We start from the raw sequence: 18,119 nt of genomic DNA on the forward strand, positions 1-18,119 counted from the left end.
AATCAGTATTTCTGTATTATTATTTCCTATTTTTATTTTCATTTACAACAATTTATTTTACATTATTATTGTTATCATTTATATAATACGTAAAACTGATTTATTTACGATATTATTTATTATTATTATTTTTTTATTCAGAAAACATAGTCATACATAATAAATATTAAAAACAAAAAAAAAATACACAAAAAAACCAATTAACTTTTCATAAATTTTGCAAAAGATGCAAACATTAAATGTGACAAAAAAATAAATAATTAAGAAATTCAAGTGAAAAAAAATAAATTGTTAATTGTTAAAAATACGAATGCACACTACGAGGCATCCACGCACACACACATAAACGCACATATAAAACATACACAAACATATACATTACATGCGGCACATATGTTTGTTTATTTCTATGGTGCTACATTAAGTTTATGTATATAATTACAGGAATATTTAAAAAAATAACACTTAATGCATAAAGGAGTAATGAAGAATAATAATATATTACCTTCATGGGACGAAGCAAATTTAAAATCAAATCTAGATATTAAAAAATTAAAATAATGCTTCTATGATAATATTTTGCTCTGAACACTGAAAAAACATATTACATAACTTTTACATTGAAACAATAAGTTATACCTGCTATTAATATTTGCGTCCACTTTACAAAATGTCATGAAGGATGTCAGTTTAATGATGATAATTCCCTCCAAATCACTGAAAAAAATAGCATTAATATTGCAAACGCAGCGTATTTCGATCACTCCTAAACTCCGATACTCTAAACCCAATATTTTACGTCCACCTTGCCTGAGATCGCACTAAGGACCCCAAGCAACCATGGTTAGCAAACATGCCAATCACTACACTACAAGACGGACTTACATATTTTCACTCGATTTTCTTTTTTATCATTTTTACCTAAGACTAGCCACCGCGTAGAAAACAGTCATCCAGGGTTCTGGTTTCATTTCACACACAGAACTGTTTTCTTAGTCTGCCCGGATGTAGATAAAATAGTTACCTAAATACATATTTATTTTAAAATCACAAAATTAACATCAATGTCATATCATGAGATATCAGAAATACTCATTATTTTAACAATAACTAATAAATTATTTTACTCACTTCTGGTTTTTTACTGGTAAATATTTTTTTAAGCTAATGAAAGGGCTTATTAAAGCTCTAATATATTTGCTTTTATATATACTCGTATAATGCATCGAATTAACTTAACTTAAACAATCTTATAATATATTTGAATCTACAATATGTATAGTCATGGCTTGATCTGGTCAGGCGTCGGAAGCGAGCGTGTCCTCTCAAGTCGGTAGTGATCACACCGCTTACTTCTTGAATGCTTGTCATTGCTGTCGGAACACATCGTCAATACTGTTTAGTGAGAGTTTGTTAACTGACTTGAGGATCTTCGGCAGAGGGGAAAACAATCCGACGTTGCCGTTGGTACTAAAATGTGGTACATTAAGGTTAATCTGAGCAAGGATATAATGGGCATCTTAACAGTCAAATATTATTATGGACTAGAATATTTAACTAGCCAAAACCTTTCTAAATTCTAAACTGAAAATGTGAAAGTAGTCTTGAAAATATTTAGAGTTGGCCCAAATGTTTGCAGGCAAAAAATTGGATTCCACCCACAGAGGAATCATAAAATTACCAAATTACAACAGGAATGGAGAACATTTTAGAGATGGAAATATGAAAGTCAAGGAATTTATAGGGTTTATGACCTGTCATTGGCTGGTTTAAGTGCCCACTTTACATGTGTATTATTCACCATTTTTACTATATTTGAAGACCCATATTTTTTCAATTCTTTCGTTTGTTGATTTGAGTAAAGTTAAAGAGTGAAAACCTTTACATATATTTTTTTATTATTATTGTTTTTATATTCTTTGAATGTTTGTAGCATTAAATTTGCGGTTCATTGTTATATTTTAAAAGAATAAATAAAACCACTTTGTTTTTTGAACCACTTATTTATAAGTGGTTCAAAAAAGAAAGTGATTTTATTTATTCTTTTAAAATAAAACTTTTATTGTTTTGAAGAGATTTATTTGATCAAATTATTTCACATACTAAGCAACGCCTGAAAACAATTCTACAATTTTTCAAACTGCTTGGACCAGTTGATTTTATTACAGTATTTTGAGTTTGTCCAAATGTTTGCAGAAGTTTTTTGACTGGATTTTCTCTTTCTAAACTATCATTATAGTTAATTATAAGAGTAATTTAATTTTTAATGCATTATCGCTAAGTTGTGTGCGAACTTAACACTTAGCGTTACTTCATCGGCTACGTATCGGCGTGGGTGACACCATAGCGGGCAATTTCAATCACCAACTGTCACACGGAGTCGTGAGTTCGTGTCGAACTGTCATTTTCCCTGCCCGCCAAATCACCCTCGTGAATTATAAATCATCTACTGTAGTGCTCATTTAAATTAGATCAAATGTTTTTCTTACGTGTCAACAACGCCAAACTGATAGAGTAATATCGCGAAATCTACTATCAGCACGGAATAATGTACGCTGAATAGAAATAATCATTAAATTTGATAATCAAGGACCTTTATTTATTCTACAACCACTGATCGTTGCTTTAATTATTTATGTCATAATGTATTTATCAGTAAAATACAATTGTAAAACCTCACGGGGGCCCAAAACAGCTAAATATTGCTTTTGAGAATAGGTGTCTCCTTAAAAACTTTGGATGTGCGGTGCACAGTGGTCACGCGTTCGAAGAAAGGTAGTCACAACATTTGACGTAATATTAAACACTCAAAGCATATGGTGCTGTGTTTCTGAAAGTACTTTATTTACATATATGAAGTTTTTGAAAAAAACAACTAGTTTCTATTGATATATAACATTTATTAGTAAAATAGAGGTTATAAATACATTACAATTTAATCCACTTTAAACACATTTAATATGAATTGATTAAAAATACCAAAAATTGCGTTACTACATACAACAGAGACGAAGAATATTTTTTGAAAGAAAATACAGATTTCTATACATGTACAGGGCCTTTGACCTGTCATTAAGAGGCCACTTTACACATGTGTAGCCTTTTTTTCATTTGTTTTTTTTTCCATACATACATTTACATTTTAATTACAAAAATACGCTTTGAAAAATGCATCTTAAAATTAAGCTATAACATAATAAGGAAAAAATACCCACAAAAACTTCAGCGTCTGAACGTGGGCCATTCTTTTTTTTGTGATTTATTAGCATATAAATATGGTATGACATAACCATGAAAAAAAACAAACAAAATAAACATATGCTGATAGAACAAAAAACAGGATTTATTTTCAGTATGCATTTCATTTTATTTTTTTAAGAAGGTGTCTATCTATCCCTTCCATGCTAATCGAAGACCTCAAACCTTATTCAAACGGTATCAGTGATTTAATGTTTTGTAATTACTAAGGGAGAAGATTGAAGAATCTTTGACCAACATGTAAGGAGTACCTCTGTCCGAACTTATTTCTGCATCCTGGAACTGAATATGAAGGTTATATTTTTATAAATATCGGTTAGTTTTCCATTAAAAAAAAAAGAAAACTACACTTAACTGTGAAAAGTAAAGGGAGATGGGAAAAAAAGAAGGAGGTGAAAGAAAAAACTCCGGATTATGATGATATTGTTATTAGTATCCTCATGAAGAGATGGATTCCTTTCGAAACCGGTAGTCATAGAAAAGTCATATGGTGTATTACTAGGAAAAAGTCTACGTTTTTTGTATATGATCTTAATAATACTTTACCTTTCAGCCTATGTTTGAACATCTTACAATTCCTCCATCTGTTAATGTTTACAATAGGATCGAAATGATGAACGAGTACAGTATACAGATATAATATCCTTTAAAAACGGTACTTAAATCAATCTGCCAATGTTCACGTTAATTCGCACAATACCATATCTTCTCATGGAGGTTCTTCATCTTTGCCGTAATATTAGTCGACAAATAAACTTACTGAGACATTTCAGACCTTAGTTAAATAAATGATTTGCCCCACCCTTTAAGTATTTAAGTGAATTCATCACACCAGCTCTAAATGTCCTAGTTGTACGTATCTGACAGCAGACCAAACTGGTTTTACTAACGTTAATAGCCGGTTCGGGCATTGTGGCACTGTATACACCGACGGAGAGAGCTCTAAAAGGATTCATTGTTAATTAAACTACTAGCAGCTACCACAACACGTCCTGAGAGCAACTATTACTAAGTCCTGTTATGAAACACATACTGAAATCTCCTTGCAAACTGTCTTAATGACTTGAATACGATTATTGAGAACTGCTACCGTCCATCAAATAACGGTGTAGGAAAACGCTATCAGGATACTTTTGCAGAAAAAAATCAGCTCTATAGTTTATTCAGTCTCCGTTTCATTTCCCCAACCCAGTTTTGTTCAAATGTTGTTTCATCAGTTTTTGTTTTATTTGGTATAAGCTTCTTATAGCATGTGTCATATCAGCATTTTGGTTTTCAATTTTTGTGTAACTATTATAGTTATGGTGGGATTTGCACGTTAGTGTAATAAAGACAATAGAAAATACGGATGCGTCTTGAAACCGATAGACATAGAAAAGTCGGTAAATAGTTATAGTAGGGAGCACTCAAATCTTTCCACCTATTAGAAAGGGCTCGTGCAAATATAAATTAGTTCTAAGAACTAATTACCCCACGTTTTATTTATTTTTCTACCTGAAAATAGTCTTACTCAAATAATGAGACCAGTTTTGTTGTGACTTTCAAAGTGTTGACATCAAGTATTAATATTTTTGTGAATTATGGCAAAATTTAAACAATCAAGAGTTTTACAAAAAAAATACAATTTTAACTTTGGCGACGCAAAAAGTGAGTTCCACATCAAAATTAGTTCAGATTGAATGCAGTCACACTGCAGTGTGAGATTATTAAAAAAAAATAAAGGTTCTGCAAGTCTAGAGAGAAAAAAAGGTACTGGGCATAAAAAAAACAACACATGCTGAGGATCGACTGTTGAAGCGAATCTGTTTGCCGAATCGATTCAAAGGTGCCGTGGATATAAGGACAAAGTTCATAAAGGCTAGTGGTTCTGAAGTGGGTGTTCACACCGTACGCCGAAGACTCCGGAAGAGCAGCTTTTTTGCCAGGAGGTCTGCAAAAAAGCCACTATTGATCAAAAAAATTCGCATTGCCCGCTTAAAATGGGCTAAAAAATGTAAAACTTAGACTGAAATCGATTGGCGACTAGTTATTTTCTCCGATGAGAGTAAATTTTATTTATTTGGTTCGGATGGAATTGACTACGCAATATAAAGATCTGGAGAACGTTTAAGCGATAAGTGTTTTAGAGCAACAGTGAAGCATCCTGCTGGACAAATGGTCTGGGGATGTTTTTTTCTTTTATGGAGTGCTGCAATTAGCATTTATAAAAGGAACTGTGAATGCAGAAGTTTAAAAAAAAAAATTGGAAGAGTATTTATTCCCGTCAATTAAAATGCACTATTCCTATATTTCTGAGCGCGTTTTCCAAGACGACTGTGTCACCTAGCAAAAACTGCAAGTATTTTTTCTGACACTGTGATTTATAATGTTTAAAATAATAAGAAAAAATATAACACGATTAAAATAATTTTTAGGTCAAAGATGATCATAAAAATTCATGGAGTTCCAACACTGGATTGGCCCGGAAATAATCCTGACCTGAACCCTATCGAGAACTTGTGGCATAAAATGGTAATCGAAATAAATAAACTGAAGCCTTTGTCAAAGAAAAACCTTAAAAACATCATCAAAAAGTGTGGTTTGAATTTTTTTCCCAAGACAAACAAAATTTGGCGATATAAAAAGAAAAAGGAGGAAAAGCAAAGTACTGATTTTGTTGGTTTTTGATAACTGTTATTGTTATGTACCCATGTTATTTTATTTTTTAAGAAAGTGGTTTTCAAAATAATATGAGCATTTTCATTTTTGTGCGAAAAAATCGAAATTCTACAAATTAACAATAAAATTATGAAAAAAAAAATTTGGGTCTCTAAATAGGTACTTTTTATTTATATCATATTTAAACAGTGTTGTTTAATACTTTGGACTGAAGAACTATCAAGAAATCACAACAACAAAACATATTATTTAAAAAAAACTGATATTTTCAGTCGGGAAAGATTTCAGTGCTCGCTACTGTGTATACTAATATTTGATAACATTTATCAAACAATATGTTATGACTAAACCAACATCTGACAAAATATATAAGTTTTTAAATAAATCCATAAAAATTTTAAAACAAAATCTTTTCTTTTCAGTTCGGATAAAACGACAATAAAACATTTTTGCTATTAAAATATAATATTTCAGAAATAATTTTCAAATTAAATTTAACACAAAATTATTCATAAATGCAACCGTACCCTTAAAAACGTGTTTTAAAAATCACATATGTATATTTAAAAATATTTAAACATATATTTAAATATATGTTTTTAAGTAATTAATTAACAAAATCACATTGAAATCAATTTATTATCATTTTTTTTACATATGCAATATAGAATATCAGACTGGCCTACAATTGGACCTCTTTATTTTGTTTTTCACTTTTTTTTCCTGCCATACGCTAAATAAATAATTGCAACATGTTTTTATTGTCAACTACAAACTGCTTTAAAGCGAATTATTTAAGGCTGAATATTTTTTTCAATAAGTTAATAAAAAAACAACCATATAGCTTATCTGTAATAATACGATTGCAAATATTTGAATTGATATCTGGTATAAGTTATTTGAATTGATATCTGGTTCAAGTTATTTGTTTATTCATAAAACCGTTCGCACTATGAATAGACTTAAATCCTCCCTACAAAGTGACGCGATCCCAGCATTAATCCCCTGTTTACTCACCCCTTAAAGTTGGAATCTGGATATCTGATCCCGATACCAAAATGGAGAAATTCGCATATCATTAAAATATTGAATGGTTTCCCGGTGGTAAAGTTGGAAAAATATTTTCCATCCTTCGGCAATTTCACGCTTTAACAATCATTCACCCTCTAGTCCTTTCTACCTCGTTCCACTTCTTACCACATCTTCCTCTCTTTCTTATCCACCCCAGAAATTCTTTTTCAGCGAAATCTTCCCATCCCTATAACTGAAAGGAATTCATTACACTCAGATTTTGGATTACTTGATCCATGGTCTTAAATTTTTTGAGACCGATTTAAATTACAAGCCGAATAATTGACGTATTCTTCTGACCTTGTTTTTATTCTTCAGATATAACCTATATAATGAATACTCTAATAATATCGATAAATCTGACTTGAAGAGTATTTATTTAATTTTTGAAAATAGATATAATATTTTATTTAAACGTACGAATATTTTTTTTTTTTTTTTGTTTTTTTTTAGTATTAAAACATCATATAAATTACAATATTTTATTTGCTGCATCTTTCCGGGTTTCTACGATTTCTTACGATTAACACGATTCCTTCTGGATAGTAAGGGGCCAGCTATTTTATTTTTCTTTTTTCGTCCAATCCTAAATTTGTTCTTAAATTTTTGGTTAAATAAAATTTACAGTTCAATAAAAGCTTTATTTTCGTCGAAATGGTCAAATGAGTCCCATGAAAAAAAATATGAAACAATTTCATTATGCCCACTTGTGATAAGAAAAGTACGCGTGATTTTGTTTCAGGTAAAAATAATTCAACAAAAAACTTTTAAGCAAATCTTATTGCTATTTTAAAAATAAGACAATTCTGACTTAACATTTAAAAGTAATCAATGGTACTTCGTTGCTATTTAAACAATTTTACGTTTTAACAAAACTGTTTTGTTTTTTTTAGTTTGTATGGTATATGGCTTTCTACGTGGGAATAATTAAATTCATTTGCACATTTTGACGAAAACGCAAAAAAAAACTTATTTTACCTAACTTTTTAGTGCGACTGGCTCTTAGTGGATTCAAACATTAATTTGCAGAATTGTTTTTCTTTATATCTCTCTTTTAAGAGTAAAATTTATAGTTACTTGTGTTCTTAAAATAAGATTTAAAAAAAACAATGGAACACAAAAAAACACATAATGATAAATAACAAACAGAATTTAAATTGAAAGCTTTCGTTTTTTGGAGATTTAATTCATAACTAAAAATATGAAGGATAGGTAATGAATTTATTATTTAGTTAATTGAATGAGATTTTTACTTTTTTATAATTAAAATTTATGGCAACAAAAAATAATGTTTGTTGTTTTCACTAGGCAGATATAAATATTTGCAGTCGTATGATTTATGTAAATATTTCAAATTTTTTAGATATTTTCAACGAGTTGTAATTTCCAATTAGAAAATGGGAATCAACTTTGGTAGAGTGGGATTCGAACCTAAGATCTCTGATACATGAATCTGCGACAAGATCCTAGAGACCACATTATTTCTCAGTTTAAATCATGCCTTAAAACACAATCTATCTTCTTTTCTTCTGTCCTTATTCTTTTTTCCTAAAGAATAAGAACAGAAAAAACGAAAAAAAAAGACTGTGATCAATATGAAATAATTTATGTATAGACATATAACGCTTTTTGTGTATCTGTTTCGTTTTATTTTTTCTCGGATCGATTTTATAAAATTAATTTAACAAATAAGATATTTTATTTTATTGGTTTCTTGGAAAAAAAAACCTTTTGTTTACATGCTCCCTAATGTACAAATATGTATGTACATAATTAAAATAAATAAAATGTTATTTGTATTAAACATATTTATATTAAATTATACGTGATAAATTTAAAAAATAAAACTTCGATTTGAATCAGTAAACTGCATCAGAATATTAACGCAATAATGTCGCAATTCTATTTTCAAGTTTTATTTTATTTTTATTTTTAGAAACCTTTCACTAAACGCTCCCTGTATGCAGGGTGAAACCAGATGTATTAGGGTGTCCCGGTGGTGATTTTACGCTTGACTAACCCTTCGGCTATACCAACCCCTATATTGGAGGTATTGGAACTCACAATCGAACTGAGGGAGAAATGTTTGATCCACCCCATGGATCAGATGCTGCAGGTTCTATGAACAATACTTACTACTTAGGAGGTGTGAGGCTTTGAAGCGATATGAAAATTTGTGAAAAACTTGCATTAGATCAATTATATTACATCAAGGAAAAATTATGTAATTAATTTTATTTGAATTCCTTATACACCTTTATTTCGTTCATTTTTTTCTTCTTTCTTTTTTCGTTTCAAATATTGCAACGAGCATTAATCCACCAACTGCAGAATACTTTGCTTAATTGCTCCTCTTAAATTAATGTGATTAGTTTTTACTAATTTTTTATATGTATACAAACATATTACAACACATATGAAGAATACTCTAGAGAATAAAATAAAATATAAGTATAGCCATCTACAGGACTAACAACCAGTCATTAGCTGGTTTAAGTAGCTGCTTTACACACTGTATAATAATCATAATTCTACCTATATTTGAACATCTATTATCCATCAATTCGTCCATCTGTTAATGTTAGTGAAATGAAAGAGCTGAGACTTTTATTGAAGATATATGATTCATCTGATGAAAATATTATTTTTTTATGCACTTAGACCAGGTGCATTCATCTACATTTTTTTAAGTTTGTCCAATTTTTTTGTTGGCAATAACTGGATTCAACTCCCTAGAGAGCTGTTAATATTAACGTATTTATTTATTCATATTTTTTATCGTACAAACTATACTTATAATTAAAATAATGTGACCTCACTCGGTTTACCCGTGCCGAGGACATTTAACAATATACTTTTTTTTAATATTTTAACATTTGAGAATAAACAAAGAAGACTAACTTAATAAACAGAAATAATTAACAAAACGTTCAGACAGTTTTAAACACTACAAATGTATGTTTATAATTAATTATGCGTATCAACAATATTTTGAGTTTGTCCAAATTTTTGTAGACAAGGACTAGATTCAACTCCATGGGGAGCTGCTTATATTAACATACTACAACAGAGATGGAGAACATTTAAGAGAAGGTAATGTAGAAGTCTAGGCATCTACAGGTCTTATGACCTATCAATGTCTTCAATGTTATGATAGTCCTTGTCTATAAAAATTTGGACAAACTCAAAATATTGTTGACCTGGTCCATGAAGAAGTATAGAAATTTAAAAAAATAATAATTTCAGGCGTTGCCTGTAGTATGTAGGTGAAATAATTCAATTATATGAATCTCACCCGCATAAATAAAAGTTTCAGCTCTTTAACTTCACAAACATCAACAGATGAAAGAATTGAAGGAATATAAATGTTCGAATATAGGCAGAATGGTGAATGTTACACAGTGTGTAAAGTGGCCACCTAATTGATAGGTCATAAGCCCTGTAGATGCCTAGACTTCTATATTACCTTCTCTTAAATGTTCTTCATCTCTGTTGTAGTATGTTAATTATGCATATCTTTATTATTTATATTACAAAACGCACAATGAAAGAACAAAAACCTAACACAAGCTATACACTTGTGGAGCAGTTGATTCATTGATCCAATATTGGTTTGGGCGAATGAGACAACAGAGATGAATAATTTAGATATGAAAATATAAAAGTCTAGGCATCTAGATGGACGTGTCATTGAGTGGTTTAAGAAGAAACTTTACACATTGTTTAACATTCCTCATTCTGCCCATATTGTTTCCAAAGAATTCCAAGTCGTGTGATGAATTGACTAATCTACACATTCTGGACATTGGGGCACAAAAACCAAAGTTGTTCTTCGAAGATTTTATAAATACCAGATTTTGACTTCTGGTGACACAGTTAGGAACATGAAAAGAAATTGATTGCCACAGAGATGGGACATCACTTAAAGCATTAAGTATTTTAAAAATGCATATAAGGTCCATCTCAGTTCTACGTCTCTCCAATGAAGACAGATTAAGAGATTGCTCTATTTCAAAATAAGAATAATTACCCCTTTGTAATCCGAGCAACCATGACACTTTTCTTAGAAAACGGTGTTGGACAGACTCGATATGGTCAATATGAGTCCTGTAGAATGGAGACCAAATAGGAGAAGCGTATTCTAGATGGGGTCGAACTAGTGAGCAATAAAGAGTTTTGATGGTATTAATATTTTTGAAGTCCGCCGTCACTCTATTGATAAAACCGAGAAGTTTGAGAGATTTGTTTACAATATTATCAATGTGTTCACGATAGGAGAGTTTACTATCTAAAGTAATACCAAGATCCTTTATTGACGAAACCATTGAAAGGGAAGTGTTTTTTAGTTTTTAGTTGAATTGTATTGGTTTTTTTTTGTCGCTTAATTATAAATTATATTATTAAAACTATTATTTTTTATCGTTCAACAAAAGTACCAATTAAAAAAAATATAAAACCTATTAATATAGCAAGATCCTACAAACGAAAATATTTTATTTGTATTAATAAAACATTTAAAACAAATTATTCAAAAATCATCAAAGAAAACAAAAATCAAGTCCTGTGCCTCTTTCTCAAAAATTTGTTTTCGTCCTTGAAAGCCTTATACGCTTCTTATATATTAAATATTCTCCGAAAGAAAAGAAGCTTCTGAGCAAAAGTCATGCGCGTTTCGAATATTATACAATTCATATTACGGAAAATCCTCGTACGAACATTTTGCTGAGACCTCTCCTTATTGTTCGACCCGGCGACGTGTGGGGACTCTCTGTCGGTGAAGCGAGTCACGGGGGACTCTCTGTCAGCGGCGTATAGGGGAAAGTTAGCAAAAATATTCCTTAGGAATACAAACTCTATGCAGATTAATGAGGGGGTGTGGATGTATGGACAGAGGCCAACACGTTGTTCCCACCTCTCGGATTCCCTCGAAATCGATTCAACATCCTTTTAAAACAATGTATTTTTCTGTAATTCTCGAACTTCTGTTTTAAAACAGACATTATTTTTTTCTTGTTTTTTTGTAAGCAAGAGATGGCGTAATAAAATAAATAACATAATTAGAAAACATTTTCAGTGATAAACTCAGAACATTATGAGAATCGTTAAAGGCATTTCGAACTGTCTGGTTTGAGTCAGTTTATAGACGAACCATACAATTTTATACTCGCATATAAAAATAGGGAATCAGTTGACTACTGGTCCGATATTTACAGACCTTCGACCGATAAACCGATGTTTTTAACCACTATGTTTATGTACATAAAGACAATCTTAAACATACAAAAAAATAAATCTGCAATGTACTTTTTGTATGACGTCTACTATAAAACTAACTCGGTGTCGTGGGTTTGATTCCAGCCAGTCACAAGAATAAATATATTTGGTTTTTTTTAAATCGGTCTGGAAGTTTCGTATTTTTCATAACTTCCTTCCATGTTCTCTCTTCTCCGTCTGCTGATAAACATCTTATAAGAGAATCTCAGCGGGTTATTCCTTTAAAAACTGTATACATATCGGTACATATTGTTTTATGTGTTTATTGTTGTAATTGTCATTGTTATTGTTGTTGTTGATATTGTTATTTCAGATCTATATAATAAATACGTTTAACAATCATTATTCTGCCTAACATTTATGATGTACAGAGCATTTAGACATACTCAAAATGTTGTTGAATATGTATTCTGACTAAAATGATAATTTGGTAGCGACAACTAGAGAAATAACCTTATGGGTTTCGAACCGTCATACGTCAGTAGGGTCGCAGTGAGTCACATCTTGTGATTCTATTGTATTATATTCTAAGTCTAAGTATTTTTCTAACTTCTTCTAACTTTGAGATTATTTTTATACAACCTTTACGAAAAAATGTACTCCTGTTCTGTATGTATTATTATGTATTTTCATTTATTTTCTACTAATATGTAATGATTTTTTTTTTCTTTTTCTTCTTAATTTATATTTATTTTTTGCTTTTTTCTTTGTGTAAAATGCAATTCTGTGTTCATATTTAAAAATGCACTTCTGTATTTCCACTTTTATACTAATATGTAAAGATGATATTTTTGATATTTTCCTTTTTCTTCTAAAAATCATTTATATATTTTGTACTACTTCTTTGTAAAATACATGTCTGTATTTATATGTATTTGTGTATGTAAAAACATGTAAAAGCCTAAAAGGCGTTTAAATAAATAAATAAATGCTGCATAAACATATTAAACACTACTGACTAGTCCAACTCGTAAGCGTCCACGTCACGTTCCCTAGGCAATGGGATCACACTCATAATGGTGTGATCACAGCAGATAACGAGAGGATGAAAGGCGAGTTTCTGGCGCCTCCTAACCAAAACCAACCAGCTTAGGTAAGGGAAACCACTTTGGTTTTTTTTACCAGGAATCAATATGGCGAGTACATTCAACAAGCAGTTGTCCTGGCCTCAGAGTTGCGCAGGACTAAAATTCTTTCGCTGTAGTGATTGCCAATGTCGGAGAGACCTGGTATGGCACCGCAAAAAGAAGAATAACCTAATAGAGTCACCCATATAGAGTAAAACTGTTCTTTAATTATTGACCACGCGCTCAGCTACAGATTACAGAAATGCAACAGGCCGGGCCGTAGGTATTCGCGTAGAGAATTGCAAATGTACCCAAAACCGCCCATTACACGTTTATTGTTTAATTAAAAACCTATGTTCTATAAAACATTTGTACTTTGCAATATAGTTTAAAGGCTTTTCTAGAGAATTATTACTCTGAGTTTTTTGCTCTAGAATATTTCACAGGACTATGATTACCATCTGCTCATCAACCAATCATCCTACCTTCGTGTTACAATTTCTCAAGCAAGATACGTACAATTTAGTGCTCTGTGCACCATTACATGCGGCATGGAAATATTTAAAAATAAAACGGTGAAAAACGTTAACTCGAAAATATGAGGATTTGACTCAATGACGCGGTTTTGCTTAAACGTTCTGCAAACCAACAAAATAACCTAAGTCATATGAAATTTCTTATATCTGTAGTTTTAAAAATAAATTTAAAGTTAAGTCGTATACCGGGTATTTTATTCAGGCTCAAAGCTTTTAATAACCTTATATTTACTTAATATAAAATTAAGAAAAATTTTCTTAAATGAGCACTTAACATCTTACTATATTTAAGATATAAAAGAGTGGAATTGGAACAAAACTTTAATGTTTTAATTCTAAAAACACGGATTTGATAGTTAAAAGTTGTATGCCAGTATACTTACGATATATAATGTAAGATAATAGTTCATGTTGCGTAAATTTCGTCGATTTATTATTGATTTGAGAGGTAATTAAATTTATGTTTTGTATTTTTCAAAATATAAAACACCAAAAAACCTTCATATTATATCTTTCAAAATATTATTTTATTCACGGGAAATCATTTATGTAGGTCTAAAAGGGTTAATGAAGTAAAAATAATACGCTTTAGTTATTTTAGGTTAGTTAAATACTTGTTTACGTTATTAATGTTATCAAATTAAAAGTTAATTCTATGCAGTTTTGCTCTAAACAACATTAATTTGGCTTCAAACTGCTGACTAAAAGCTGAAAGTTAGTTTGACAGCCACTAGCAGAGGTTACAAAATAAACATTCAAAAGCTACTATTAAAAAATATATATTTCTATGCTCATTCAAAAAAAGTAAACCTAAATATAATTAGAGAAAAATTTTAATCCTGTAGAGTACAAAGTGTAAATTGTCCAGGAGAGATGCTAAAAGTAAATAATGATAACAATATGAACTTGTTTTTTCCATAACAATGCAATATTGCAGTTCAAAAAACCGTTAAAATCTTTGTTTCTCGTCCACCCTGTAGAGAATCAAACTCAGGACCTCAAGAATGACTCAACTCCTCAACGAGGACAACTCATCTCCACTCTTTTAACCTGAGATCAGCCATCGAATTAAAAAAACTCATCCAAGGTTCTGGTTTTATTACACACACAAAGCTGTATTCTTCATCTGCCTGAACAAATAGAAAATTATAAACATTAGTTGCTTATAATTTAATTAGTTAATTTTAGTATTTTTAGTTTGTTTAAATGATTTATCTCAGTTAATAAATAATAAAGTAGACTTTAACCTACTCTCCAAAACTAATATTCATGTCCCCTTTTGCGTGACAAGAAGTAAGTATTTATTTCATCTGCCAGTCTGCGGCACTAACTATGCACAACATTCTTTCCTCTATCGTTCTTGCTCAAATTATAATGCTTTTTTTCATCTATTGATATATTTAACATTCCCCGTAATTTATTTATAAATAAATTAAGACTCATTATTTTTGGCTGCGATACGCTCCCACTTACTATTTAATTATGCTCACGCTTACACACGCCTGAACACTTACTCCCACACAAATACACACAAACACACCTCTACACTTACTCTCATACAAATACACACAAACACACCCTTTTTATGTGCCACAATTTAATTTGTATGATTTTTATTTAGAAACTTCGCTGGTCTGTCGTTAAACCGTATTTTTTTCATGTTATCATTGTCGACTGTTTGTTTCCATAAAATAAATAATAAATATTATTGGTTTTGAAATCGTCGTAAACCCCTGTTTCACCTTATTAAATGCAATTTCACGTCACGACAAAATTACTATTGCGTTTGTCTCTTGTTTGTTAAATGTTAGTGAATCTATGGACAACACTGAACTGTGGAAATACGAAAAGGGTAAATACGAAGTTTCATTCGCCTCCAAAATAATTATAAATTTCAATGCGAAACGTGGTTGACAACAAATATATTTAAACACGCCATTAGACATAAATGCGTTATTACTGTTTATCAAAACGCTGTTATCTTTATCGAACTGCATGTTAAATAAAGGACTCCAAAAATTATATGTTACACCAATCTTTAGACATATTTACAATGTAGGCATTTTTAAGAGTATCTGAATGAAAATGAGCAGTTGTAATTAAATAATTGACGTTAACATATTACAACAGAGATGAAGAACATTTAAGAGAAGGTAATATAGAAGTCCAGGCATCTACAGGGCGTATGACCTGTCAATGGCTGGTTTATGTGGCCACTTTACACACTGTGTAACATTCACCATTCTGCCTATATTTGAACATCTATGTTCCTTCAATTCTTTCATCTGTTGATGTTTGTGAAGTTAAAGAGCTGAAACCTTTATTTATGCAGGTGAGATTCAACTAATTGAATTATTTCACCTACATACTAGGCAACGCCTGAAAATATTATTTTTTCAACTTCTATACTTCTTCATGGACCAGGTAATTTATCAAAAATATTTTGAGTTTGTCCAAATTTTTGTAGACAAGGACTGGATTCAAGATGCCTGGACTTCTATATTACCTTCTCTTAAATGTTCTTCATCTCTGTTGTAATATGTTAATATAAACAGCTCCCCAGGGAGTTGAATCCAGTCCTTGTCTACAAAAATTTGGACAAACTCAAAATATTGTTAAATAATTGACATATTGATATTACTGTTGAACTCAGTTTTTTCCGAATTCTAGTAATCATAGATTGCCTAATATTAGGATTGTTACCAGAAATTAAAAAATAAAGAATATGTTATAATAACAAATAAAAAAAGGCTCTGGCGGCCAACGTGTTTCTTATAATATATGTATTACAATTAATTTGTATCAATACAGTTTTACTGTATTAATATTTAATACTTCGCGATCAAACATTTATTTAATGGCTGTAAATATTTGTATTTAACCACTTACCGACTTTTTTGGATCTACCGTATTCAAGATGGTGTAGTAATTACACAAAAATATAAAACCAACGTGCTGATAGGACACGTGCTGTTTGTAGCTAACACAAACATTCACTGACTGACGTTTTAAATAAATGTTGGATTGATAGTTTAAAAGAAGGGAGAGAAGATTGGCGGAGCATGAATGTACCATGTGAAGGTTAACCATTACCATTGAACATCGTATAATGGGCTATATTGAAAGGTTATGTGATTATTAAATGTTGATAATTATTTCTCCAGCAAAATCAGATATGTTTATGTAAACCAGCTCATGACAGGTCAGAAGCCCTGTAAATGCTTTTACTTCCATATTCCTTTTGCGAAAATGTTTTCCCTCTCTAGGGGAGAAATCCAGCCTGTCTGCAAACATTTGGACATACTCAAAACATCGTTCAATCTATGCAATGTCTCGCAGCAGTTTCCTGCAATGGTCTCGACACTTAGACAAAACGCACCCTTGTACGCTTCTCCTGAAAATGCCCCTCATTTAAATCGTCTCTTGCTTTTTTTCGTCCCCCTGGTCACAAAAATTTCGTGACAGACCTGAAAATTTTGGCCGTTTATTAATCTTATCTTTCAGTGACTACAAATACCTCACATTATCTCAAAGAAGCGTATCCTCTCGAGCTACGATTTTTTACAGAAAAATACCATGCTTTTTCCGTCTCTGGGGGTCACTTTGAAAGCAAGATGTCCTTTATCATTTTCATCTTTTAGAATAAAAATCCTGATGGAATAAAAGCAAGATTTTCATGTTAGTAAATTCGGTTTCTCTTATTGTAAAAATCTCTATTGCTTTCGACACGAGAAATACTTTGACTTTACGACTGGAAGGAAGATATCTCGTATCTACATGCAGGCTATTTGTTGAAAGTTATTTTACGTTCTGCGGGAGAGTGGATACATTTTACGGTTAGTTTTTTCCGTACAAAGGCAATAAAAATTCCTCACATATGGAAAACGCTTCCCTACCAGCGCTTTTTTTTAACAGTTTGAGACAGGTAGATGCTTTTTTTCCAGGTGCATATGTAAACATAATCGTTGTGTTAAAACCCGATAAAAAATATATCTATGTAATACCGTTGTAGCAAAACTGTTTCCATATAAAATAATAATTTTATAGAAATTTGACTTACCGAAGTTTTGTTACAAGGTTACGAGAATTAAATTAGGTGATTTCACTATCCTTTTATTTATTTTTTAAGAAGGTAAACCTGAAAAGAAAATATAAAATAAAAAATAATGAAACCCACTAAACCGCGAAACCGGTTTGTTCGCAGGTTTCTCATTTTTCATTTATAAAAAAAAAAGTCAAAGAAATAATATAAATT

Source organism: Micrasema longulum, unplaced genomic scaffold, assembly GCF_059751315.1.
Source record: "Micrasema longulum isolate JH-2025_06_02 unplaced genomic scaffold, ASM5975131v1 h1tg001124l, whole genome shotgun sequence".
Lineage (NCBI taxonomy): Eukaryota > Metazoa > Arthropoda > Insecta > Trichoptera > Brachycentridae > Micrasema > Micrasema longulum.